The sequence below is a fragment of the Nilaparvata lugens genome, chromosome 3, assembly GCF_014356525.2.
Source record: "Nilaparvata lugens isolate BPH chromosome 3, ASM1435652v1, whole genome shotgun sequence".
Lineage (NCBI taxonomy): Eukaryota > Metazoa > Arthropoda > Insecta > Hemiptera > Delphacidae > Nilaparvata > Nilaparvata lugens.
The window spans coordinates 92456934-92484863 of record NC_052506.1 but is presented as its reverse complement, the minus strand read 5'-3'; the positions used below and the strand labels follow the sequence as shown (position 1 = coordinate 92484863).

The 27930-nt window shown below is 34.8% G+C and overlaps 1 long non-coding RNA gene across 1 annotated transcript in view; it reads right to left on the bottom strand.

Moving 5' to 3' along the window:
• Nucleotides 1–1007: 1007 nt before the first annotated feature.
• The window catches only part of LOC111050598, a 32544-nt gene continuing 5621 nt past the window's right edge, over nucleotides 1008–27930 (bottom strand). Inside the window, exon 3 of the long non-coding RNA XR_002606060.2 lies at nucleotides 1008–1445. This is a non-coding gene — a long non-coding RNA (uncharacterized LOC111050598). The remainder of the gene's footprint in view (nucleotides 1446–27930) is intronic.

The following is a 27930-nucleotide window of genomic DNA, read 5'->3' as shown; positions in this document are numbered from 1 at the left end:
AATCAACTGAAAAGTATGAAAAAGAAGAAGAAGAAAATAGAAAGAAGGATTGTTTCACACTATCTTGATAAAACATTTCATCGCTGAGGCAGGCGGCAGTGTCAACAATGAGAAAAATAGATTTCAGCCAGCCAGAACTTAGAAATAATAAAAAAAACTCGCTGGTAATTGTGTAGCCAAATAATAGTAACAATAATAATAATATATATTATAGATAATCTAAGTATATAATAAATTATAAGTTTAGTGTGTTCATTAATATTAAGATACATCATTATGTCCTTTTAGTGTAGTCTCGAATATTTGGGGAAGTCTATTGAATAAGTAGGGAAGAACATAGTGGAGGGATCTTTTGCCGTATAAATTATTGAATCTGGGGACTAGGAATATTAATGGAAATCTCAAGTTGTAAGGTGCGGCAGGAGCAAGAAATCTTACTGAAAATTACATTTAAAAATTGTTATAAGTGTAAAAGTAAAATTTCTGGGTGATAGGGTATGGTAAAATATATAGATGTTTTGTAGGTTTTAGGATCAATATTAAAGACAGGGATTTGGTTGTTATACAGTTTAATGTTCTCAGTTGGATTCGCTCTATTCTTTTTAAAAGATAATTTGCTGCACTTCCCCATGTTTCAATTCCATATCTAACAATAGGTTCCATCTTTGACATTACTTTCACATTACTTATATACATTGTTTTGATACTGAGTTTGATGCATTGTTTTGACACAGATACTCGATTGTATTTGCTGAAATAAGACAAGAAGCTTAATTCGGGATTCCAAAATGAAGTTTCACTTATAAATCAGGGCTAATTTGTAAGGATATGATCACTGGGATCACGACCATCATCTCCAGTATCTCTACTAGGATGTCTTGTCCTCAGGAAATAGCAAATATGCATTCTCAGTTTCAGTTAGCTGGAGAGCCTGAATTGAGAGCATGGGCCGAAATTAGCGAGTGAAACATGACATAGGCAAACAAGTACTCAATGTTTCAAAAAAGGAAAATACTTGGAAAATCGTTATCTCCAAGAGTAGCCTATGTCTCAACCAAATGCATTGAAATTTGAAATTCATCACAAACAAGATTATAGTATTGTACCTCCCTACCTGCGTATTCGTGATACAAATACCTAACCATATAAGATGAATCAGGTTTTTATTTGAATTTCTGATTCTAATTTATTCCATGATTCAACTGAAGGAAGTGCACATAATTCTCATTGTTTGATGACCGCTTGAGTCGCATTGTAAATCTTGTCCGTTGATGTATGGTTGGAGTCGAAACAGAATACTATTTATAGATAATGCGGATTCAGGTACTTCTCAATTGATCGTTGGCTTCCTGCGCATGATTACACAATTATACTCCGCCCACGCCGCTTCGGATTTCTTATGCAAATGCAATGTCAAGGACATCAACACTGAGTAAAGCATAACTCTTCAACATAGAAAGACAAATATACATAGGTAGGTAAGATTTGTTTGTAAGATTGTACAATGCTCACTCCCCTATTGTTTATTATTCCATTCTCAAATTTCGGCATAGCTACTTCTGAATATAATAATAATATCTTGTGACCTGGCTGGCTCAGGTCTGGTGTCAGAGTTTTCAGGTCGCAACTGATCAATTTCAGGGCCTCTGACATGACCTAACAACTGCTTTTTAGGCAGCCGGGACCGACGGTTAACGTGTCCATCCGAAACACGGGAGTGGCCCGAGAAAAATATCTTGTCTGGGCTGAATGATAAAGTTTTTTTATTATTACTCATGTCCTATCCATCACAACATAGTGTGGCCTAGTGTAGCTTACTTCATGTATTTTCTGGCTGGAATAAAATCATTGGATTACGAAAGGAAAAATAATGTTATTCGACGTTCAACCCAAATCTGAAGAAGAGCTGAAGAAGAGGATGTTTGAGGCTGATGAAGAATAAAGTTGAGAGATACAAGTGAGATAGATTAGATTATGTTTATAAGTATTAAATTTTTATTATTCATTTATTGGATAGAACAAAGAATACAATAGTCGAAAAAGAAAAACTTGGTGTGGTAAACTCACACAACTTTCCTTGCTCATTGAACTGTGAGCCTCATTCTTAAACGAGAATAATTTAGAAGAATAACATAATGACGATTGGCGGCAACATATTTGAAACTACGATCAGACTACTGTATAACAGGCTATTGCCCAAAACTTCTTCAATTTCCTTATTTTGTCTCAAATTGTCCAAATATTATGTGGGTTATGTCTATTTCAATTTCTTCACCAAATAATCATGAATCTGACACTTCAAATCAGGATAAAACAAAAAAATTCAAAATTTAGACCGATTTGAAATAATATGATGTGTATCTAATAATATGTGTATTAGATTATATTAATACCGTTGATATCGATACTGGATCCCGATTCCAATAGACATGAACAATGATGTATTTTGAATACAAAATACATATAATCGAAATAAGAATAGAATAGAGAAGAGAAGAAGAGATCAAGGGAAAGTTAATGGGAAAATTGATTGGAAGAGGAAGACGGATGTAAAGAAAGAATAACGACAAAAAACTGACGAGGATTTAGGAGAGATGGAAGCAGAGTATGACAAAGAGGCTGCATGATTTAATGCAGAGAAAGAGAGATGAAGATAAGAAAGGAAAAGAAAGATGCAGAGAATTAGCAGTCATGAGCGAAGTGTGAAATATTAAATCACAGTGCTAGTCACCTATAATTATTCCATTTTCAAATTTATCACAATAGTGTGATAGCAAGGGAATCACATGAGAAATAAAATAGAGTTGACTTTCTTGAGATTTGTTGAAAAGAAGGTTGAATCCTCCAATAGAAATAATTCTTGACATTTTCATAACACGAAGGTACTAACAGAAATTCCAGCAAGATCTCGACGGAAATTTATCTTGTTCAGATTAGGACAGCCTTCAACTAAACAACACTTTCAACTGAAAAAGGGACATGAGATCCATAATCTCACAAACAAATTCTTGATACCACATCAAGCGAACCACACCTAGAATGGCAAACAAAAATACAAATGGACCATCTAGAATACATTGTTTTGGTCGCGATTACAGCGTTGTTGCCTATCTCAGATATGGCACAGACTGTACTTTTGCAGAGAAGATCCACCGCATATTGGTTTTGTTTGGATTCCCACAGGCTACAAAAGAGCGGTCAGAGTTAGGATGGAGAGAAAAAGGAATAGAAGATGAGAAGGGAGATTAGCAAGAGGAGCATTAGAGGGAGCAAGTGGAATAGATGGCGGAAGAAGATGGTGGTGGAGAAATGGGAGGATGGCGTAATATAAAGGAATATAAAGAAGGTAGATGAGTTGGAGGATGAGGTGGATGATGAGAAGGAGGAGGTGATGGTGAAGAAGAAAAGAATATGGTGGAGGGGAAATAAATGTCGAAAAGGGAGAAGAGAGAAAAAGTGGGATGAGAAGGTTCAAGAGGGAAACATAGTAAAGAAAAAACATAAATTGAAGAAAAAAGTGGAGGATGAAGTGAGGGGTGAAGATAGAGAGGATTGAGTAAAAGAAAGTAAGAGGTAGATATAATTATAAGATGGAGAAATAATATGAATGAGAAAAATCATTGGAATGAAGAAAGACTGAGGATGTGAGACAGGAAGAAGAAGTGTGAGATGAAGATTGGAGTAGAAGAAGTGTCAAAGAAACGTGTGAGAGAAGCGCATAAGAAGAAAATGAATGTAGAGAGGGAGTGGTGAAGAGAAAGAAGACGAGGAAGAAGAAGACGACGATAAGTTTTAAAAAGAAGTAATAAAAAGGTTAAGAACACAGTGCACGACGAATCCCATTGTTTATTCTTTATTTTAAATAAATATTCAAGCATATATCATACTTTGCTTGTCTCGGAAAGCAATCTCTGCTATCAGTTGCTAGTAGAAACGAAATTACTCCAGAACGCCACGGGGTACAGATGTGTACCAGTGTAGTGTACATAATGGCAATCTGTACCGGAGAACTTCATTTCAAATTTCATTATGGATGGGTTATGTTGAGGAAAGAGACTTTAGCAAGAGAGAAAAGAACGTAATAGAGAGAAGAGTGAGGGGGAGAGAATTAGTTTGGAATGTTTGCGAATATTCAGCAAAGAACTTGGGATTGTTAGCCTATCACCTGAGATGTGCTCAAAGTATCGGTTATTGTGAGAACGGACACGACCGTTTTCGCACTGGCTAATATTGAGATCAGTTAGCGATAAGATTTTATCGTCTACTTGGGATAAATTTGCTCAGCGGATGAGATCGTACCTGAATATCGTGGCTTTAAAAGCTGCTAAGCGCTGGGCGAAATCTGTTGCAACTATACTTGGCAACTTGAAGTATTCTTGCAAGAATTCTTCAGGAGAACTACTACGGATAATGCACATAATCTACATACTTTTGCTGTTTTCCGATTTCAAAATTTTGGTTTTCGTTGAGTAATAACCGTAACAAGTTTCTCATATGTTTTAAAATAGTATCATTATTATACATTCTTATAGAATTTTCAATTCTGTCTCTCAGTTAAATTTCGATTATTAGAGGCTATTAACTTGATAACCTTACACGGCCAATGCAAATAGTGTACGTTCTGTGTACAGTAAATTGTTCCAGTTCCAATAGTAAATTGTTCCATCACATGACTAGTGCAAAATGTTCCCATGGAACGCCATTTCAAAATCGTTGGTTCAAGCTTTTGGCGCGCACATATAAAGTTGATCTATACACTAAACTGTGTCGTTGACTAGCTGCGTGGATGAAGAAATGCTGTTTTACAAACCTACCGTCTAGAAAAGTGTAAATTTCTTTTATTCCATTACTCTCAAATTTTCTATCGAGAAAAATTCATTTAATGAATGGTTATCAAACATCATATTGTTGGTTTGTTTTCTATGCTATGCTATGGTGAACAAAATATCAGCGCATGCGCAGAGAAGCAAGCAGACAATAATCGACCAATGAGAGCTCAGATAGTTGGAACTGTACCAGGTCGGACAATTTACCACACTTCGACTGTGGGGCAGGATTTTGGAGCTGGAACAGGTTTCTGGAACAGAATCTGTCAAAATTCCTCCCATGGAACGCGGAACTTTTTACTTGGAAAATTGTGAATCGGACAATTTACCACATTCCATGTACACTGAACGGGCCCATTGTGTTTTTAGAGAATATGGAGCAAATTTAAATGGGAATTTAAATCCCATGGAACAACTTTAAAGTTAGTTACCATGTTTCAATGAACTTTGCTACTCTATTGTCATATGAATATGTTTAAGACGTACAAGAGTTCAATAAATGTAGAGTTTATGATTCTGAGAACCTTCTACTATACCAAATAATCATGTAATTTTCCTAATATATACTTAGGCAAGTAGCTATAAGACTCACTAGAAACCGGTCAACATTTGTTGAATGGGAATCATTTTATAAATAGGGAATGCTGAAACTTTGAAGTCAATCTTACTAAAGATGTCTTAAACTCATGTTATACCTTTTTCTTTTTTAACCAATGTTTCATCAATTTTCGAAGCAAGGATTTTAAAATAGATTCATTCACTTCCATTCTTGACTCTCTAATTCAAAACGGTTATACGGCTGCCTGTCATATTATTCTCTAGAAGACAAATATGGAACTAATTCCATGTCTACATCTGTTGAGCCCTTCAGGGTTGTTATTCTCGTCCGTGGAGGGTGGTGAATGCAGACTGCCGTTTTCAAAAATGAAACCTTCATTTGTACCATTGAGGTTGGAATGTAACACGCTCATTTCTATCAGTTGTATTTTTTATAATGGGACAAACTGTTTCAATAATCATGAGCAAAAGTAGGCTAGGTATGAGTTGTAAATTATCAATGATAAGATGAGCATTTTCGCAGTCAATTATTGCAAATTGAAGGGGAGAGAACAATCAAATATTGTATTGTTCGGAAAAATGTCAATCAATAGTATGAATTTGCAATAATATTCTCTTAATTCAACTTGGCGCTTCAAAATAATTCTTTGAATGAAACAGGGCCGGAATAAAGGAACAGGTAGGCAAGGCAGGTGCTTACCAAGGATAGTATATCCTTGCTATATTAACTAATAGCTATATTAAACTATTCTATATATTTCTTTTCTGTAAAGGGCTACTTTGAATATAAATAGAAAGAAAAATAAAAATCTTTCTATTTCTATTCTATATACTATTCTGCCTATTAGCCCGCACGCCACATGCAAGAAAAAGAGGATGATACTTTCAAAATTTTAAAGGTACTTTGGCTTATGCTTTTACAATAAAAATCCCTCTCCTTTTCGTCTTCCTTCGTCTTAACCACCAAGATTCAAATCTTGCAACGATATACCTTGCAACGGAATAGAAGATTTTCGATTTACTCTGTAATTTGATTGAGAGTATTCAATGCCTTTAAAAAACGGGGAGAACTTTCCCTTTCAATCATACTTCAATTCAATCATACCTTTCCAATTTCTTGTACAATTTCAATGAGTAAAAAATCAAATTTTATGAAAACGACTTGATATTTTGAAAATCAGTATCATTTACACATTTTTTAATTCTAGTTTCGGTTGTTACACGATTATCAATCTCTAGTAAACTGAAAGATTAAACATTTAGCAGCAGAATATACAGTATGGGTGAAGTCTTAAGATTGGCCATTAGCTGATGACGAATAAAGGTTGAACTCTACTGTCATTGGCCGAGGCTAGACACGTCCAAGTATATTATAAATACGGTTATTCTGCTGTTCAATGTTCAAGTTAAAGCTTTCAATTTACTAGAGACTGATAGTGGTTTAACATCCAAAACCAGTATCTCAAATTGTTTCAATACATCAGTAGTTTCGATGATATCAAGTCGTTTCCATTCAATATGGATATCAAAGACATTATTAGGTACCTTCACAACATAACAGAAAGTGAATATCCAATGTCATTATAAAATATATCATTATACAGTACTTCCATGTTTGTATATGTATAATAGTACTACTCGTAGTACTCCCAGAATTGGTATCAGTATTCTGAATAAGTATGATAATTCAAATAGACCATACTGTGAAATGTAATAATTACAACTAAAAACAAAGCATCTTTCACTAGGAACTTATTCGACATAATTTATTATCTAGACAGCTTTCTTATCTCTTCAAGCAGGAATATGAGCAGTATGATCGGTTATGTTTATCCAGTATTTTACCAATTAGCTACAAAAATCTACTCGCACGAAAGCTGCTTAACAGCTTCAAACAACTCACTCTATCAGCATCACTAAGGACCAGGCATATTATAACAACCCAGGAACTAAGAGGAAAATATAAAAGCTTTTATTAACCACAAATCACCACGGAATTCACGGTGATAAAATTTATTGCAATAAATCAGACAGGTGGAGAACCGAATAAAATGGGAATTTCTCACATGTCCTTAGTTCGAAAAGTGTGGATATTTTCGTGTGAAGTGTGGGTGTGCCATGCAACATCATTATGCCACAAAGGGTGTGGACAAACCCGTTAAGCCTGGGTCACACTAGCCTCAGCCTAAAATCTCAGCTTCCTTCTCCTGTGGGAGCGGCTAGGAAACACTGTATAGTCACCACTAAAATTGTGTACAGCTATACACAGTACCGCTAAATATAGTGAATATATAGGAAGAATCTCTTTGAACTGTCAGCATTAGTTGAATTGAAATCATTGATGTAATTTTATGAGGAATACTGACAGCAATCTAATCACCAGATGCCTCTCGCAATGAGCAGCTTTTATCCTATCAATTATCCATTTCACTTCACTTGATAACACTAAGCAATTCACTCCTCAAACATGGTTAGAAACAGAACCACATGTTAAATGAATTATCATCTTTGTACAGCCTATTTCTGATTGTAAATGGACTACTATTTTTGAAGGCACTTCTTTGATGATACTGAGATGATGCAATAGTGGACCAGAGAATTACTGTGATAGATGTTTGGTTGTGATGTAGTTAATTCACGTCTCAGAAAGCAATCAGTTCATACACGATTCTAGGATTTGAGTACCGACAGAGAAAACTTAAAGATTGTTTTTTTTTCTATGGTACCGTCTAGGAGAAGCGGATCAAGAATAAAGAAGAGAGAACGGTTCTATTGAAGATGATAAAGTGATTCATGTGTGAATCGTGAATAAAACTATACCAATTTATAATGTGAAGTTAGCCACTTCATGTATTATAACATGAATGAAGGGAGAGATTGATTTATTATTCATTTTTTAGTAAAAACTTGATTCTCAACCAAATTCACAAGAAGGTGAATGAGAGTGATTCTCAAGGCTAGTGGTAGAAAGGACTTGAAAGTCCCAACTCCGCCTAAAAAAGTTTTTTTTTCATTTCAATGGAATAAGAGAGAAGAGTCGATTTCAAGGAAGAATTGAAAACGCGGAGTAATACCAAAGGAGAAAGACAATAAAAGGAGGAAGAAAGACTCCGAAGGGAGGAGAGACAATAAAATAAATACCTCTTGAAATTCAGGAAGTCAAGCCCCGCACACACACATCGATTTCAGTTCGTACGGTATTTTGTTGTCCTTATAAATTCTATTAGATTAAATAGATGATTTCAAACAGATGATGTTTGTCAAGTTTCGTTCAATCTGATAGAATTCATAAGGACGGCAAAATTCATACGAACAAAAATCGATGTGTGTGTGAGGGCTTTTATAGTTTTATCATTCTAGACGGTTTATTTTGTGTTACATTTATTCGAAGACTGTTCAAAATGAGATCTGAAATAAGATCATTGAAGATGTTGCTGATTGTCATTGAAGCCTCAGATGGATGGAGAAAAGGAGAAAATAGATAGAATATTCGAAGGGAAATTAATCAAGAATGAAACAACCTGGCAAGGGATTAAACAATTTTAAAACTAATGGAGCACAGCGCAATAATTTTCCGTTTCCCTCGAATCGAGAAGTTACTACAAGTACATAACACTAGTACAAGCAAAGTATTGCTGGTATAAACTCAATCCGTAGTTGAATTTCATGAAAAACAGCTCCAATGGAAATGATGATACATTAGAAAGATGCTATACTCTTGCAAATTTTTTCGGAAAACATAGTCTAGATTCGTGGAATGGGATATTTCAAACGCGATCTACAACAAGCAATAAACATTATATCATCGTTTGTGAGTTGAAAAAGTTGTTTATCATTGCAAGTTTGTTGAGATATTGTAGTTTTGTGGACCGGTATGAAGAATTATTTGGGAGTGTTGCTGTTTTATGTTGAAAGTTGCAGCAGCTACGGCTAATTTAATTCCCCAGGCAGACTGTGTACATCGGCGACCTTGTTCTCTCCCAGCAAACCATAAGGTTGACAAGAATGATTGCCTTTTCTATTGCTTTCTTACGTATAAATTGGCAATAACTCAGCTACATTGCTCTAGGAATCTGCTATCTGTAAACCAAAATCAACAATTCGAGAAAGAAGTTTCTGATTTTATGTGGTCGTACCGAAAACTCACCATTTGTTAATAATAATTCCTAATAACCGTAATAATTGAAATAATGGATATTATTGAATAAATCAGCAAGTATGGTTTTGACAATTGTTTGTAAAAGTTATCATGAAATGTTCAAAAGTGAACACAGACACACATCTACCACTAACACATGAATGTAGGGTTTCCAATTGATCTGTACCGAAAACTCATCAATCGTTAATAATAATTCTCAATAACCGTAATGATTGGAATAAATAATGGAGAATGGATATATTATTGAATAAATGAGCAAGTACGGATTTAAAAATTGTTGTAAAAGTTATCATAAAATGTTCAACTGAACACTGAACTGACACACTAGGCCTACCACTAGCACATAAATGTACGATTCTCATTAATCTGATAAAAAGACTGAGATATTGAATATTTTCATTTTTTTGAGGCGAGCTACAAGTTCTATGGCTCATTTTTACTGATTAACTGGCTCATATTTTACCGATTGAGGATTAGAATATACAGTAATGCCTGGGTCTGATATCTTCAGTTGACGTTCTTTTCACATGAGGTTGACTAGCAAAAGCAGGTAAGATGAGCCAGAGACAATTCATACAAGTAAACCGTATGAATACAGATTAGAAATCCAAGTATTAGTACCCTTTAAAAATTGTTCAATCATGAAATGTTTCGGCTATATAATCATTATCAATTTGATTTGATAAAACAAGCAATAACCAAGTTGACTTGATATTGACATTATATAGCCGAAACATGTCATGATTGAAAATTTTTAAAGAGTACTTAGATTTCTAATTTTTATTTATATTTAAGAGTATCCCTAAAGAAAAAAGACAAGTGAACAGTATCTTTACTCTATGATAGAACCGTGTGAACACACACTTGAACAGAAAACAGGCTCAAGTTAGTGCCGCCTCGATTCATGTAACATGCACTTGGTGTTGACATCGGTCAAGCAGCTTGCCTACAGTAGATCATCCAAACGTGAAAACCAGGTTTAATAATGAAATCGTCTTCTACAGTAACAAATCAAAAACTAATGAATCAAGATTTTTTGATGAAAGATAGATAAGAATGAGTCTGATTATTATTTTAGGTAGGGTAGGTTAGGTAAGGAGGTTTTGTTATCAGCCAATAGATAAGCATGAGAGCATGACTCAACTTCGGTACGTTATCCAATAAAGCATAATTCAGCAGGGTCTGCATACCGGATTACGACGATATTGGATACTAGTCTTACGAATACCAGCGATAAACGTCAGTCAGTTTGGGTTTAACAGAAACAGATGATGGAAAAGGCTATTGTTGAGCGGTGTAACAGGCTGTTTAGTGTTGGCGGTGGTGTCTGTCGAGTCATCCATCATTTCGCGCCAAACTCAGGAGGAACTCTGTGGGAAGTTACACACAGACAGGCACCCTGCACTGCATTTCAATGCACCGCTCAGTCATCTTCAGTTACCGCACGTGACTTGCATTAATAATGCAGAATAGCAGGCGAAATTCACACGAAAACGGCTGAGGTGTATGTAGTATAGTACTTGAAAACGATCATTGCCCGTTAACTCTCGAAAACATTTTCAAAACGTTTAGCATCCTTACAGAGAGATGCCAGAAATAAAAATAAAAATCTAAATACCCTTTTTTTACTGTTTACTCACAACATGTTTCGGCTATGATGCCATTAAGTGATAATCAATCAAGTGATAATTATCAATGATCACTTGATAATGTTTCGGCTATGATGCCATTAAGTGATAATCAATCAAGTGATAATTATCAATGATCACTTGATAATGTTTCGGCTATGATGCCATTAAGTGATAATCAATCAAGTGATAATTATCAATGATCACTTGATAATGGCATCATACCCGAAACATCAAGTGATAATTATCAGTGATCACTTGATAATGTTTCGGCTATGATGCATTAAGTGATAATCATCAAGTGATAATTATCAGTGATCACTTGATAATTTCGGCTATGATGCCATTAAGTGATAATGAATCAGTGATAATTATCAATGATCACTGATAATGTTTCGGCTATGATGCATTAAGTGATAATCAATCAAGTGATAATTATCAATGATCACTTGATAATGTTACGGCTATGATGCCATTATTAAGTGATAATCAATCAAGTGATAATTATCAATGATCACTTGATAATGTTACGGCTATGATGCCATTATTAAGTGATAATCAATCAAGTGATAATTATCAATGATCACTTGATAAGTTTCGGCTATGATGCATTAAGTGATAATCAATCAAGTGATATTATCAATGATCACTTGATAATGTTACGGCTATGATGCCATAAGTGATAATCAATCAAGTGATAATATCAATGATCACTTGATAATTTCGGCTATGATGCCATTATTAAGTGATAATCATCAAGTGATAATTATCAATGATCACTGATAATGTTTCGGCTATGATGCCATTAAGTGATAATCAATCAAGTGATAATTATCAATGATCACTTGATAATGTTTCGGCTATGATGCCATTAAGTGATAATCAATCAAGTGATAATTATCAATGATCACTTGATAATGTTTCGGCTATGATGCCATTAAGTGATAATCAATCAAGTGATAATTATCATGATCACTTGATAATTTCGGCTATGATGCCATAAGTGATAATCAATCAGTGATAATTATCAATGTTGTGAGTAAACAATTTTAAAAAGGGTATTTAGATTTCTATTTTCATTCATATTCAAGAGGAGCCCTGACGAAAAGAGACAATTTGAGAGAGATGCTGTTATGGAGTATGTTTGGCACCCATAGGCCTAAATGAATGCTAATGTCCATATTAAATTGCAAGCCAATATAAATCGAGTATATCTAGTGATGACAATAGAGTATAAAGTGCATGTTGTAATCTATGAATTCCTATGTTCAATTATCAATGAAAAATTTATAATTTCGAAACAAGTCAATGTGACATTAAAGTTACATCAATAGGAAACAAACGTTGATCGAGCAAACTGATAACATTTTCTTCATTATTCTAAATATTAAATCATAAATTTCTTCACCTTATTCAATTGATAAATTTGCATTGAGAATTAAATTTTGAAAATTTAGTGCAGAGGCTATAGATGGAAGAATATTATGATGGATAGAAATACTGTTGGAACAACTGAACAACTCCAGCTTCAACATCGACTTAACTTCACAACCCTTATCAGTTATTACCATAAACTTCCAAAAAGCAATGGAAAATATACATATTCATATCCACAGCAAAATATACAACACTCCAAGAGTATACCTCTGTTATTTGAGGAAGTGAGGGGCCTAGATGCAAAAGTCACACTCTCCACTTTTCCTAATTTTAGGGAAACCGCAAAAAACTGTTTCATGATGATAAAATAAGTATATTGTTGCAAGTTTTTTTTTCAAGCAAAGCTTGAAACCATAACAACTACTTGCACACAGCTTCAATAAGTTGTTGAATGAAATAAAACAGGAATTTAACTTCAAAATACAAAAAGTGTGAGTTTTGTAGCAAAATTTGGTTAAATGTGAATTTTGAAGCAAACTTACTTGGAGAATGTAAGTTTTGTACCAAAATAGATGGGATACAACTAGAACTAAGAAAAATAAATCTCAAGTGATTTGTGATAACATTCTTACCAGGAGGAATAACCATGAAAAAATAAACAAGAGTATTTTCATACATGTTTAATACATAGTAAAAAAACTGTCCATAGCAGTAGAAATTAATAAGCTAGAAATATTATCAGTCATTTCTGTTTGACATCAAACATTGCTGTAATTTATTTCTGGAAAAGGCTCTTCTTCATCCTCATGAAAAAATAACAAGTATTTACATACATTTCAAATACATTATGAAAAAAAACTGTTCATAGTAGTAGAAATAAGAATGAGATTAACAATAATGATTAATGTATGACATCAAACATTGATGTAATTTATTTCCTGAAACGGCTCACATGTTGGCTCTTCTTCATCTTCATCAACAGCTCCATCAATAATTTTTCTATAGAAAATCAATTCTTTATTTTGCCTCCACTGATCACCGTAGTGTTTTTCCAACAAATTATTCACATCGTCCTTTTTTTGTTAGTTTTAATGAGTTAGATTTTGGAATGATGAGTGGTTCCATATTGAATATCACCATGCTTTTTTGCAGCATTTCGCTTCCACTTATCAAGTGATAATTATCAATGATCACTTGATAATGTTTCGGCTATGATGCCATTAAGTGATAATCAATCAAGTGATAATTATCAATGTTCTGAGTAAACAATTTTAAAAAGGGTATTTAGATTTCTATTTTTATTCATATTCAAGAGTAGCCCCGACGAAAAAAGACAATTTGAGAGAGATGCTGTTATGGAGTATGTTTGGCATCCATAGGCCTAAATGAATGCTAATGTCCATATTAAATTGCAAGCCAATATAAATCGAGTATATCGAGTGATGACAATAGAGTATAAAGTGCATGTTGTAATCTATGAATTCCTATGTTCAATTATCAATGAAAAATTTATAATTTCGAAACAAGTCAATGTGACATTAAAGTTACATCAATAGGAAACAAACGTTGATCGAGCAAACTGATAACATTTTCTTCACTTTTCTAAATATTAAATCATAAATTTCTCCACCTTATTCAATTGATAAATTTGCATTGAGAATTAAATTTTGAAAATTTAGTGCAGAGGCTATAGATGGAAGAATATTATGATGGATAGAAATACTGTTGGAACAACTGAACAACTCCAGCTTCAACATCGACTTAACTTCACAACCCTTATCAGTTATTACCATAAACTTCCAAAAATCAATGGAAAATATACATATTCATATCCACAGCAAAATATACAACACTCCAAGAGTATACCTCTGTTATTTGAGGAAGTATTGAATACTGTCGTCCATTGACGATGTTAATTTAAATATTTTCTTAATTTAATCGAGTGAAAGATTGTTTAGTAATACCATACTAAACATACTATCACATAAATAGGTAATGTGAGCTTTACAGTAGAGTAATGATTACAGACTGAGAATTGCCGAACCTAATAATCCACACCAACATGCTAGATCTTCATTGTGCGCAAATTACATTGTTGCGACCTGCATTCTGAGTTTCTAGATAAACGCAGATGGCTCTCCACCTCAACCAACAATATAAAGCACACTGTGCGCTTACTTACAATGAAGAGCACGCTTTTCTCGTCTTTGTTGCAAGCACCTGGCCCAGATTTCAGAAGAACAGCCGCTTCCACAGCTTCCCTTTCCCCAAAAATAAAGTTAACAAACCAAAAGACCTCCCCCCCCTCTTCACCATATAGCACGAGCACGCTAGAATTGGTTATCATCCACGAAACTACCCCAATATCGCCATGCTTGCCCAACTCCATAACAATAACCGTTGAAAATTGTAAATAGCCCACAGAAAATTTTAAGCACGTTCAGCCACTACATTAAACCTGAAAGCGTGTAAGTTGAGGAAGAAAAAAGATTCGAACAACTGAATTTGACGCAAAAAGCTATTATCTATACAATTTATTTCATTTCATTTATTTTGGCACACACAAGCAATGCAATACAGTAAAGAAAACTTGAGAAAAATACTAGAAGAGAAAGGCTACCACTAAAAAAAAGTAGTGTAGTGATAGAAATGGAATGCAATAATACTGATTCTGATTCTGAATATTGTACAAAGTACAGTTCTATAGTAATTGTTTTCATTATTTAGCTCTTACAATAAGCATCACAGCTGACGAAAACGGGTAATCTCACAAAAAACTGAAGTTATTGAAAATATGGCTAATGAACAACCAAAAGCTACTTAGCTTCTTATGGTTTTAGGCACATTACGTTAGTTAAAAGTTGAGTGTGGCTATCAGTTAATATGTTATAATTGAATTACCAAGCACTGTAGTACTGGAGCAGTTGATTTCCATTATCAGGTAATTCATATTTGATGTTATTATTAGTTCATAAGTTCTATTTTGTAAGTTTTCTATTTGATATATTCTACTTTACAAATTGTATAATGGAACTTGAATACAGTGTTGTATGTTAATAATGTGCTTTTAAAAAATGGATATGCACTACACTCCAATCAATAAAACTTGTGTATTGATAACACCAATAAGAAACTACGTTTTGTTCATCTGAATCAATACTCAAACTTTGTTAATAGTTATTTGTGCAACTAGTGCGCAAAGTGACAGTTTGCTGCACCGAAAGAAACGTTTAAGGCGAGGGCGGAATGGTTTCTTGAGTGCAGCAGAGGAAACTTTGCGCACGTATTTCACATTAAGTTTTTCCTACAGTTACCATTGAATATGAAAAGTGGGTAATTATGGGTAAAATTGCCTGAAATGAATCAAATGTTTTTCTGTGTAATTTTATTATTGATAAAAACCTTAATTTATTGTCAAATTGAATAAAAATGTTGTCCTTGGTTATAATATCTAATGAATAATAATTAGCGCGTTGTGCTTGGTTGCACCTCTGCTCACTATAGCAGCCCAGTCACTGTTACCAACTTCATTTTGATTTTGCTGCACTGTTGCTCCATATAACCTACTAAGTATTTTGCGTTGCCATGTTGCAAATCTGGAGTGCAGAAAAATTTTTCCCGCACTAGAGCGGAAAAGTGATTCTTTGCGTTCTGTAATCAGTGCAGCAATGGCCACTTTTCAACGTAACTGTAGGAAAAGTAAATAACGAGTGTCAATACAGCTCAAATGAAGGGATTTATGGATTCGCCAAAACGTACAATGATTGACGTGTCATGAAACGTCCCATGAGATTTTCCACTCTTCAATCGCCTTCAAGCTAATTCCGAGAAAATGTTGCATAAATTTTAACGAGCATCTGGATTATTCAACACGTGGTGTTACAATCCTCTCTTTTCCTCGGTTTATTTGAGAAACATAACGATTCGCATTTATCAAATACTCCATCAATTTATTCTTCTGCTAGTGCCTATTCGTTCCAAATATTGGCGATCAGCTTGACTATGGATATCTTATTTACAGCCATCCTGAAAAGTTCTGTTGTAGTCTTGGAGAACCAGGTACGCAGGTTTTTCAGCCATGATATTCTCCCTCTTCCTGGTCCTCTTCTGCCATATATCTCCCCTTGGAGAACGGATTCAGCAGGCCGTATTTTAATCAATTTAATAAGTAACAACTATTCAACTAGTGAGGATTGAGGCCCGGTTGCACAACAGCCGGTTAAATTTTAATGGTGATTAATTTCACGAGAACCAATCAGAGAAGGCGTTTTTGAAAAGACGGCTTCTCCGATTGGTTCTCGTGGAATTAATCTCGGTTAAAATTAAACCGGCTGTTGTGCAACCGACACCAAGACTGTCAATGGTTAAAATTAATATTATTTTTAATAGGAAGAAGTAATTTGATTCTGTTTAAACATAGAGATACCGTTTACTCGATTTTTCCCATAATGCCAAAAAGCTCAGACAGATCCGCTAGCAAAAACGACAACATTAGAATAGAAATGCATGGACTGTCTGTCTCCGTAGATTGTTTGTCTCTGATTGAAACTTGTAACTTTAGATTGAGCGAACGACAGTGGCGAACAATTTAATATTCACAAAGTACTAAAAATGAGAGATAAATTTATGTTTGTTCAGTTGAGCCTACAATTCGTTGATTACAAACAACTCATATTAATCGCTTGGCAACATTATATAGAGTTGTAGACCAATTACTAGAAATTGAGTCTCCCACGAATGTAATTGGAGCGGATATAGGATTTCCACTCCCGCTCAGTAATCATTTGGCTAAATCGATTTGTTAAATCCGAACGCAAGCTGATAACAAGAATAATTTATTGTGATTACTGTTCAAACTTTTGATGTAGTGGGAGTGCTTGATTAGACTGTAACTACTGTAGGCTAGATTGCTAAATCGAGTTATTGAAATTATAAATTGGTTTTGAATTGCTACACTGTACGAGGTATGGAAGAATTTGAAATGGTTCAGAGGATTTTATCAGCCACTAGGCTTAACGTGGACTACTTTCCATCGAATTTAATTGCATTGGAAAAGAACCAGCCTGATTCAAAAGTAGATCAATTCATCCAAAATGTATATTGAAAAACTAGAATTTTATAAGAATAGCTAAATTTTATCTTTATATAAGTTGCATAATAGCAGAAGTCAGATCGCTCTTTTCTGTAGAAAGAATTGACCTGAGACTGAAATTTTGAAGATGAATCCAGAAAGCTAATATAAATATGAAACTCAGATGAAAACGGAACTAGCATTGATTTTCTCTTCTTGTTGAATGAAAACGACTCGATATTGTCAAAACTACTAATTTATAAAAACGAATTGTGATACTAGTTCTAATTGTTACGAACGTTACATCATTATCAATCTTTAGCAAACTGAACGCTTCAACATGGAGTAGCAGAATATGAATTGAATACTTGATCGTATCTAGCCGCGGCCAATGAAAGTAGAGCTGAACCTTTATTGGCCAACAGCTAATAGCCTATCGTAGGGCTTCAGCTTCGTTATAATATTCTGCTGCTAATATCAAGCTTCCAGTTCACTAGAGATTGATTCATAATGGTGTAACAACCGAATGTTTTAATGAAAGTCATTTAATGAAAGTCAGTTGTTTCCACAACAACACAAAGTTAAGAACTTCTCTTCTTGTGTTCTATTACTGCTGTTTTCTGTTAAAAAGCCATTTCCTATTCAACATTCTTTGTGTATATACATATAACTGAATGTATCAATGTGTGTACATCTGCTTATATTTTTGATCGGAGTACTTCCTATACTAATGTTCACGCTTTTACTATAAAGTATAATCTAGAATGAGAAACAAATCTCTCATTTGATAGTTGAGCTGAATGTAGAGTGACAACCACTTTCAAACGCTGCAATTTATACGCTCAGCCATTACAGACTCTGAAGTTGACATTAATTAACTAAGCCATAGTAATGACCTTTCAAAAGTGCTCTATCCATTGAAAACCGTACGATCCATAGTAATCGAGCTTCACAAGGTACGGTAGGTGACGTGAAAGAGGTCAAATAATGTGTTTATAAAGGCATTCTCAAAAGGCCTTATCCAGATATATCACGACAGAAAATCTGTTTTTGACACCCATTCTCTCTAAATTTCATTCACAGAGATTAAAGCCAGCTTCGGATAAAAGTTATTGTAGGCGAAAAGCGCACGAATGTCGAAAGCTCTCAAAAGGCTGTGACAAGTTAGGTCGGTCACCGCTCTGCCATTTTCACAAACCTTTGACTTTCGGAATCACTGATTCACTTCCAGTTTGACCGTTTAAAAGATTCTAACAAAATTACACGACCTGTGGTTTTGAGTTTGTCGATTGTTATAGCATCGTCAATGAGAGAGAGAATCAAACAAAAGAGCAATTTAATTTTTTAATGAATTTATATGCCAAAAAAATACAAAAAGCTTCACAAATAATATGATTGAACCATATTTTTAAATCACACTTATTTTTTTTCTCTCTACTAGTAGTCTGTTTAGAAGAGAGTGTGAAAACAATAATATAATATTGTTGTAACCTTATCTAAATTTGGAAGAGGAATAGCACACAACTTAGTCTTCCTCTCCCTATCATTTTATTGATGAACTGATTTGTTGCACGAATAAGTATTACATGATTGCGACCGCAAAATTGCTGGAGTATTGAGAAAACATAGTTCAGTAATATAGACGTAATTTCGACAGAAATCTGGATGAAGGAGATTGAACAGATAAGAAAAAAATTGCATATGGTATGCGAGAGTCGGCTATGGCTATAATCAAAACTCGCTTATGAGTGAGTATATACGTTTATCAATTGATTGAGTCATTTATCAAACATCATATATTCGGGGAAGTTAAAGTCAATCAATCATCATGATTGTAAGGAAACGGTAGTAAAAATTTATAGAAGAGGTAATCCGTAGCAGATAGCAAATTCACTACATCCTTTTAAGGGATTTCCAATTGGGGACTTGGAACCTTCATGGATCAACTTAGGAGAAATATGTAGCCTGAATGCTTTAAGTGAACCCTTACTATAACAAAAGGGCTCAATTATTGATAACTCATAAATTGTGTTATCCAATTTCCTAGAGGTAGCCAGTCATCCTTTGGAAACAATGGCCAGGCAATCGTGATGGACAAATAAAACAGATTCGATAAAAGCTGTTTGATGGAGTTTTCATCGTTAACTCTGGCGCAGGCGTAGATATTGTTCTTCATGTGTGTAGCTTTGTAGGAGATACTCGAGCCCGTATATTTCTTTTCAGCAAGGTTTTGCTCCAGTTGAGACACAAGCACTCACGAGCCAGTCACGTTTTAAATGTATTTTGTCGGGCACCTCAAAAAACCAGCTCCCAAAACTGGAGGTTCACTCTCTCTCACTCACAATATTTATCTCTCATTCTCTATCCCTCTCACACACTCTCACAATCCCTCTCTATTACTCTAAGTTGCTTTAATCATACTTATCTCCCTCTCCTTGTCATACTCTCTACTAAAACCTTAATTAACAATAGAACCTCTAAACCTCACCAAAACCCATCAAGACTGTATCAACAATCGACTAATACCGGAACAGATTTCGATCATTCAAAATTAATTAGAAATCGCAAAATTATTATTATTTTCGCCCCTTATCAAGTTTTCACTAAGTCTGCAATCTACGGCTCTGATTCCAATTTACTGACGAATAGCAAAAAAATAGTTCAATAATGTAATCTGCTTCAGTTCGAATGCGTATTTTGCTATCCCTACACTTCATAGGGGCTAACATTTTCATTCAATCGTTATTTTATCCAATCTCAATTGGTTATCTCCAAACAATAATTGCATGGACTGTACATTCGTAAATATGTTTTATTCAGTAATCTGATTTTGAAAACATTGTTGTACTATTTTTATATAGGTACTGTGATAATAAAATCTATAACCAAGTCTTTAAATTGGAAGTGGCCAACTGATCAAATTAAAAATCACCTATGTGTATGCTTGGAAGAGAGTGCAATCAAATTTGAAGTCTTTAATCTATGTCCTGTGAACTAGAACTCGGTTCTTTTGAGAGCCCATCAATGTCTGTGCATATGAAAAATTAACTAGAGATCTATCTCAATTTTTGTTATGTATAGGCCTACGTAGCAATTTGGTGTGACCTTTTTAAGACTGAACCTTCATCGATACTCCTGTACTTGATAACTAATGAGTCTCGGTTGAGATTTATCATCCTATCATTGATAAAGTTTTCTTTCAAGAAACTGACTGGCTGAAGCAGTTGAATTACAGAATTGCGGTGAAGTCATTACATGAATTGACGGATACAATTCAGAATTTTTTAAAGTTACGTTAGTTGACAACAAAAAAAGTCTCATTGCAATCCGATTGATCAGATATTGTACTTTAGTTGGAAAATTAAACATAACTCAAAAATGTTATACAGTTTTTTAATGTTTTAATAAAAGAGTACTACAAGTTTTATATAGTTTTTATAAATTTAAACATGACTCTTTTATTGAATCCCTCAATAATGAAACCACAGTATTAGAGAGTAATCAACAACTAATTATATAGAAATAGAATCCCTATTTGCAGTGCAAGGAGTGATTAAATATTGCCTTAAATACTGAAAGATTATGCATGAGAAGCAATCAATTTTCAAAGCTATAAGGAAATGTAGAGCAGTAAAGCTTTTAAAGATGGATATCGATTCCCAAATGTTATACAATACTCGCCTAAAACATCATATATTCTTCTTAATGAGTTTCGTGTATTGGAATACAATTCACTTCAGTGATTTTAACATGAGAGTTTCAATTTGAATATTATATAGCCTTCCAATTCCCTTCGATTACTTATGTCCAGTTGGTCATTTCTAAGAGAAAATCTTTTGGAATTAATTTTGACTGATCGTATATTTTTTGGGGAAAGCAGAGATCAGCAAACACATCACCATCCCCCAAGTTCGAAATTTACCTTACATCAAACTTTGCTAAAGTTTGTTGCTGTTTATGAATTTCCCGCAAAAACAGACATAAATCTAGTGTCAACCTCCTTGTATGGGTAACATTACACGGATAACTTCCCAACACAAAGTGAATGGAGTAGTGTGAACTCAGAATGAAGTTTCTGTTTCCTATTGATTGATTAGATCCACAGGTTTGCTTTCAGCTCTTGACAAATACAAAGCTCGTTACTCTGTAGACTTCAAACATCAGCTACTGCGTAATGTTGCACTTCAGGGTAGAACTGCTATATTCAATGCTCCATAGAGCTTCATCTACCTCTCTACTGTAAAGCAATTTGGAGTCCCACAAACTTCCAATACGTACTCCCAACATGATCAGTGGTTTCCAGTTCCCACTGGCAACACAAATGAGCATACGTGCCAATGGCACCTGAAGTGTCTCTCTTTGACATTTAATACACTTCTGTTTCTGTCTTGTTCATTAGTTATTAGGTTATCAGTTCATCAACTCAATAACTGGAGTTTCAATTTGATTGGCATGCAAGCTAGAATAGTTGGTTATAGATATAGTATTTGTATAATAGTTCAGTCTATATAAGACCACTGGAATATACACATTTTCTTGAGTCTGCACCATGTACGAGTACAATTATAGAAACCGACTATGATAGTATCATTCTCTGCTTTCCGAATCCTGGATTTATAAATTAAATTATAAGGGGTACACAAGGTATATACGGTGCAAAAAGCTACCGTACTAGAAAATAGTTTGAAAAACATTCAGAAAGTTTGTTAGAGTAGCGAGTTATTGTAGAGTAAATTCTATATAAAACCTTGTAAAATACGCTCGTACTTTGGGAAATGATTTTGTAATATTCAATCTTAGAAGCTCTTCAAGGTTAGGTACAAGAGCTATGAAGTATGTGTATCTTGTGTATCTATCTATATATATATATATATATATATATATATATTATATATATATATATATATATATAAAAGCGAAATGGCACTCACTCACTCACTGACTGACTGACTCACTCGCATAACTAAAAATCTACCGGATCAAAAACGTTCAAATTTGGTAGGTATGTTCAGTTGGCCCTTTAGAGGTGCACTAAGAAATCTTCTGGCAATATTTTAACTCTAAGGGTTGTTTTTAAGGGTTTAAAGTTCGTCTTTTAGCATGTATATATAAAGCTCGCTTCTCCCAATCTCTTAATTATAATATTAAAATTTCCATATCATAAGTTACTATAGAACTATAATCTAGATAGAGCACCTCTTCGAAACAGTTGTTAACTGGCAACTAAATTAATAATTTTGTCAGGTTGGCATTGAGTTGAGTTGACTTTGTTAGGTTGGCACCAATTTGAAGATTTAAATGCATTTATCGCGGAAAAATTGATTAGGCACTGCTACTTCAATCCTTGAAATATTATATTACTAGCCGTCAGGCTCGCTTCGCTCGCCATATCCGTTTAGCCAGACATTTAGTCTGGACCCCCGACTGGATTGTCCTAACATATGATAAAAATGCCCAAAAGAAAAATGCAGGCGAGCGAAGCGAGCCTGCTGATCTCATTCTTCCACGATCCAGTCGGGGGTCCAGGGGGCGGAGCTAGACGGATATGGCGAGCGAAGCGAGCCTGACGGCTAGTATTCTATATTGGATACGAGTTGAATTGAAATTGAGATTGCATAAGATGGGGAATAACAATATCATGTTAATTTCCCTATATGAAAACCTATGGTGGAAATCAACGAGTGGATGTAAGAAGAAGTAGGCCTATAATATTATTGATTACAGCAAAACGATTCCCCACTAAAAAATGTAGAACAATTTATGATTCCATACAAATGATGAATTGTAGAACCTTTCGAAAAATATTCATAGTTTGCTAAATCATCAAGAGAGAATGATTAAAGAGTATAGATGTGTCTTAAAGCACGGACAATTCAATGAACCACAAACTGTCCATATGGAGAAAAAATATTAATTTGTCTTAGATTTCTCATCGAAATTTCCTTTTCTTAGGTTGTCTGATTGAAAATCTGTTGACTTAGATTGTGAATAACAAACATTGCGTTTATTCTTGATCTAATCCATTCAAGCCCTATTGAAGTGTAATAGAGAATACTTTTATGTAAATGATTCTCAATCGAATAATTTCGTTTTTTGTATGAACTCTCGAGACTTATGGACTGGTACCCTCCCCTTTCGACTAACATACGGATACGGTACCTCCTTTTATAAATCCTATTGTTTATTCAAACTATTATTTAGGACAAAGTGTCCTAAAGCATTGATCTCCAGTATTCAACTACTTCCTACTGTACTAATTGGTGAAGGTACAAGAAAAAGGTTTGTAATATAAGAGAAAGTATTCATACTTCTTATTAACACTCCCCTTTACAAGCCTCCAACCCCAATTCCTACAGCTATGATTGACGTCGCTACCAAAATACACCCTCACCTCCTTGGAAAGAGGAAGACTTTGAACTTGGTCGGTTGTTGTTTTAACTGATAAAAGAAGATAGCATTTCGTTGTTCTATTGATTTTTATAGGGATGACTCACGGCCGGAGCGTGCAGCGTGTGCAAGGGTCATGTCATAAATTGAAGTGAGCCTCAAAAGCAATGAGCTAGAACACCATATGGGCCGACTCCAACTTATCAAATAGCCTACATAAAATGCACACATGTACCATTAGAAGAAGAGTAGCAAACCAACTAGCCTCTCCCATCTATTTCAGGCCCCGGCACCAAAAAAGCAGTCATGTAATAGATGTTTAATGGGCTCATAAAAATACTAAGCTTCTAATTGAAATAGATACTCTCTTTTAATTGATTCTCCAGAGTAAACTTTCCAATATAGTTTTTATTGAAAAATGGTGTGGGATGAGAAGAGTGAGAAGGTAATGGCAGGAAAGACCAGAGAGACAAATTACAGTTGAGAAAGAAAAATACAGAAAAGGGGAATATAAATGACAGCTAAAGAATAAATACGTGGGAAAAGTTAAAATTATTCAGACTCTAGTCTAAACGCACAGCGAAAAGTGCCGCCTTTGGTCCAGTTCTCAAAATAAATCAGTATAACCACAGAGAAAAGATATCATGAGAAGATATCTCATGGTATAATACGTTTATGTTCCAAATTTCAAGCCTATCACTGTAACAGTGACATCTACTGTCTTATTATTGCTGTGTTGTTGGTGCGAGTGTATAAAGGTGCGTACAGATATAAGCGCCGCGAACATGAGCAATTCACTTTTAAACAGCTGACTATATCTGTATTTTGCCAGAAACTGTAAGATACAGATATAAAAAGCTTGGCATCAGCTGATTAAAAGTGAATTGCTCATGTTCGCGGCACGTATATCTGTACGCACCTTAAGAATGGCACAGTATGAGAGACTATCAGCGTCAAATAGCTCACGAAGAAGAAGTACCAGGACTATCAGCTTGAGTTAACATTGAAAATTGGAACATCAACGCCCGCGTGTTACCTTCTTATGCTATCTTTTCTCTATGGTATAACGTTTACAGTAACTGTCATTAGTTTCAAAAAAGTAGTTTAATCAACGGGGATTGGTAGTAATAATTATTGAATTAAAATAAACTCATTGCTTCTAAATAAACTCAAGTTTCAACTGTACTTTTAAGATTTTAAAATAATTGTTTCTTCTCGATTACACGATTGTTTCAGCGTTCCAATGATGTTTGGGTACCTAAAGGTGCGTACAGACTTTCGCTCTGCTCCGCAATCGAACGTCACTCGAGCAGATCGATTGATGATCGACCGGGGAGCAAGAGTGGAACGCGAGAAGAGCTAACATCTCCCGTAACGTTCATGATCGGAGCGATTGCGGAGCGAGTGCAGAGCGAGTGCGGAGCGTGCGTGGAGCGAGTGCGGAGCGTGCGTGGAGCGAGTGCGGAGCGTGCGTGGAGCGAGTGCGGAGCGTGCGTGGAGCGTGCGTGGAGCGTGCGCGGAGCGTGTTGGAGGCGCATATATCTGTATGCACCTTCAGGTCAAGGGTAATTGCAGAGCGTATAGAATGTTAAGGTACGTACAGCCTTTTCTGTAGCTTACCGTTTCTGTAAAAATACAGTTATAGTCAGCTGATTAAAAGTAAATTGCTCATGTTCGCGGCGCGTATATCTGTACGCACCTTTATATTCTACACTCTCTGGGTAATATGAGATTATCATATTTTAATTGCAATTGAAGTCAGGTTGTTGCTGTTGCAGTTTGCTTTATACGAAACAACAACTGAGTTTGATTTCCGTGCTGATGTGACAATTCAATGGTTCATCTGGATCACACAGTATGCAACGCAATTCAATTCATGAACAAGTGAGAACCAACAAGAACAAAACAATAATAAGTGACAGAAGTGTCAGTGCAGAAACTCAGGTATAGAAAATTCCCACAGTTGATCAGTTCAAATAGGCCTACTTCCTAACAAGAGAGATGACAACATCAATAGCCTCCAATGTTTGTTTCAATTGAATACAAAATCTGAAGCGAGGACAGACTTGGTGAACAATGGTCAAATGAGATCACAATGTTGCCTGGTTGACAATCCAATCCCCTATGCAAGACGAATGAGCGGAGATCTCTTTGATCAAACTTGTAGATATTGTATGTTAACGCTGAGATATGGATCTATCCTGTTTATGGAGAAACAAACTGTGCAACCCGGCTGATTGGTAGGTCGATAGTGTGTGTAATATTTGCTGGGAAAACAATACAATCGGGATTTATGTGGTGACTTGAACTGCAGTTAATGATAGGCTGTTGCCTCCCATGCTGGAGCTAGGTGGTCTGATACGCCTTCGTCTTGTTTTAGTGAGCATCATAAATAATATGCTGTGATCGCTGACTTTTGTACACAAAAAACGATGGGGAATAACATTATTTACAGGCCGGTCAGGTCATATGTCTGCGATCGTAGATCATTGGGAAGGGCCTCAGGAGAAAGCTGAGATCTTCAAACAAGTGGGGAGACCCGGGTGAAGATAATACATTTCTTTCTTTTTTTGCTAAATTTGAGGCCCTGTTAAATCATATTTGGCGGAAATTTGGTATAAAAAATATGCAGATGATCCATTGCAGGCAAAAATTAATACCGGTACTCTAGTGAGGTCCACGTTATAATGGCAGTGTTTGATTAGCAATGGTATTGCTATCCTTGTATCATTCAACAAAGCGGATAGCGCTATCTCTTTCTCGCTTTGCTCTGTTGTCAGATCGTCTTTCAACAATTTAGAATTATTAATTGATTCACAAAATATTCAATCTTAATTATGTAAATTCATTATAAATCTATTGAAAAATAGAATTCATTGCTTAATAAAATATAATTGATTACTTTAAACGAGAATGAACAGTTAATAGTACATTAATAAACCTGTATCAGCTACCGTATATAGAAGACATTGACAAGACAGAGGTTCGGCAACGTTGTTCTCCTATCTTTCTCCACAGCCATTGTAACGTGGACCTCACTATAGATATAAATTTTGAGCCTTATAATTATTATGTAAAATACACTCAAACCTCATAAATTAAAATTCGACTTTGAATGGTTTTATGGAAACATCAATACTGGTACCGGTAAATTTAAGTCTCCCGATTACGATAGGTAAAATTCATCTTGCCACTGGCGATTGGCAATTGCTAATTTCATGTCAGTTTTGATTTATCAAGATAGCTGGTTTCTGAATTGAAGTCCATTCCTTCTAGGTCCCACACTTTTTTTTACTGAGAAGCCAATATCTGCAATTTATCGTATATTTACTAAGAAATCAATATCTGCGATTTATCGTATCTTTATGTAGATACATATTATAAATTTCCACAGGATTATTCCTATTGTGACTCATAAGGGGGATTCCCACATATCAGTCTCAGTAAAAGTGCTCGGTACATTGAAAATATAATTTACATGAGTTCTAATGAGATTATTCCCAGGGTTTCCCATTCAGCCCGGCCGAGAGGGTATGAATAGTCCCATTAGAACGTATGGGAATAATATTCTCACTTTACCGGAAACGTTCACTGATACTGATGTATGAGAATTCATCTTTATAATTATTAGTTTGGTAATGCAGTTCCTTAGTACAAATATTACACTTAAATATTATACTCTACTAAACTATATTACTTTATCATTACTATATTATTTAACGTAAAAATTACATTACCGGTAAATATTAAACTATACTAAACTATATTACTTTATCATTGAAAAAATGTAAAAATTATGATCCCTAAAAAAATACCTTACGGTATTCATTTAGTGATATCATTAACGTCATAAGTAAATAATACTGTAAGTACAGTCTACAGTGCATTCAATTTTACTATCTACTTTTAAACTGAAATCTGGTT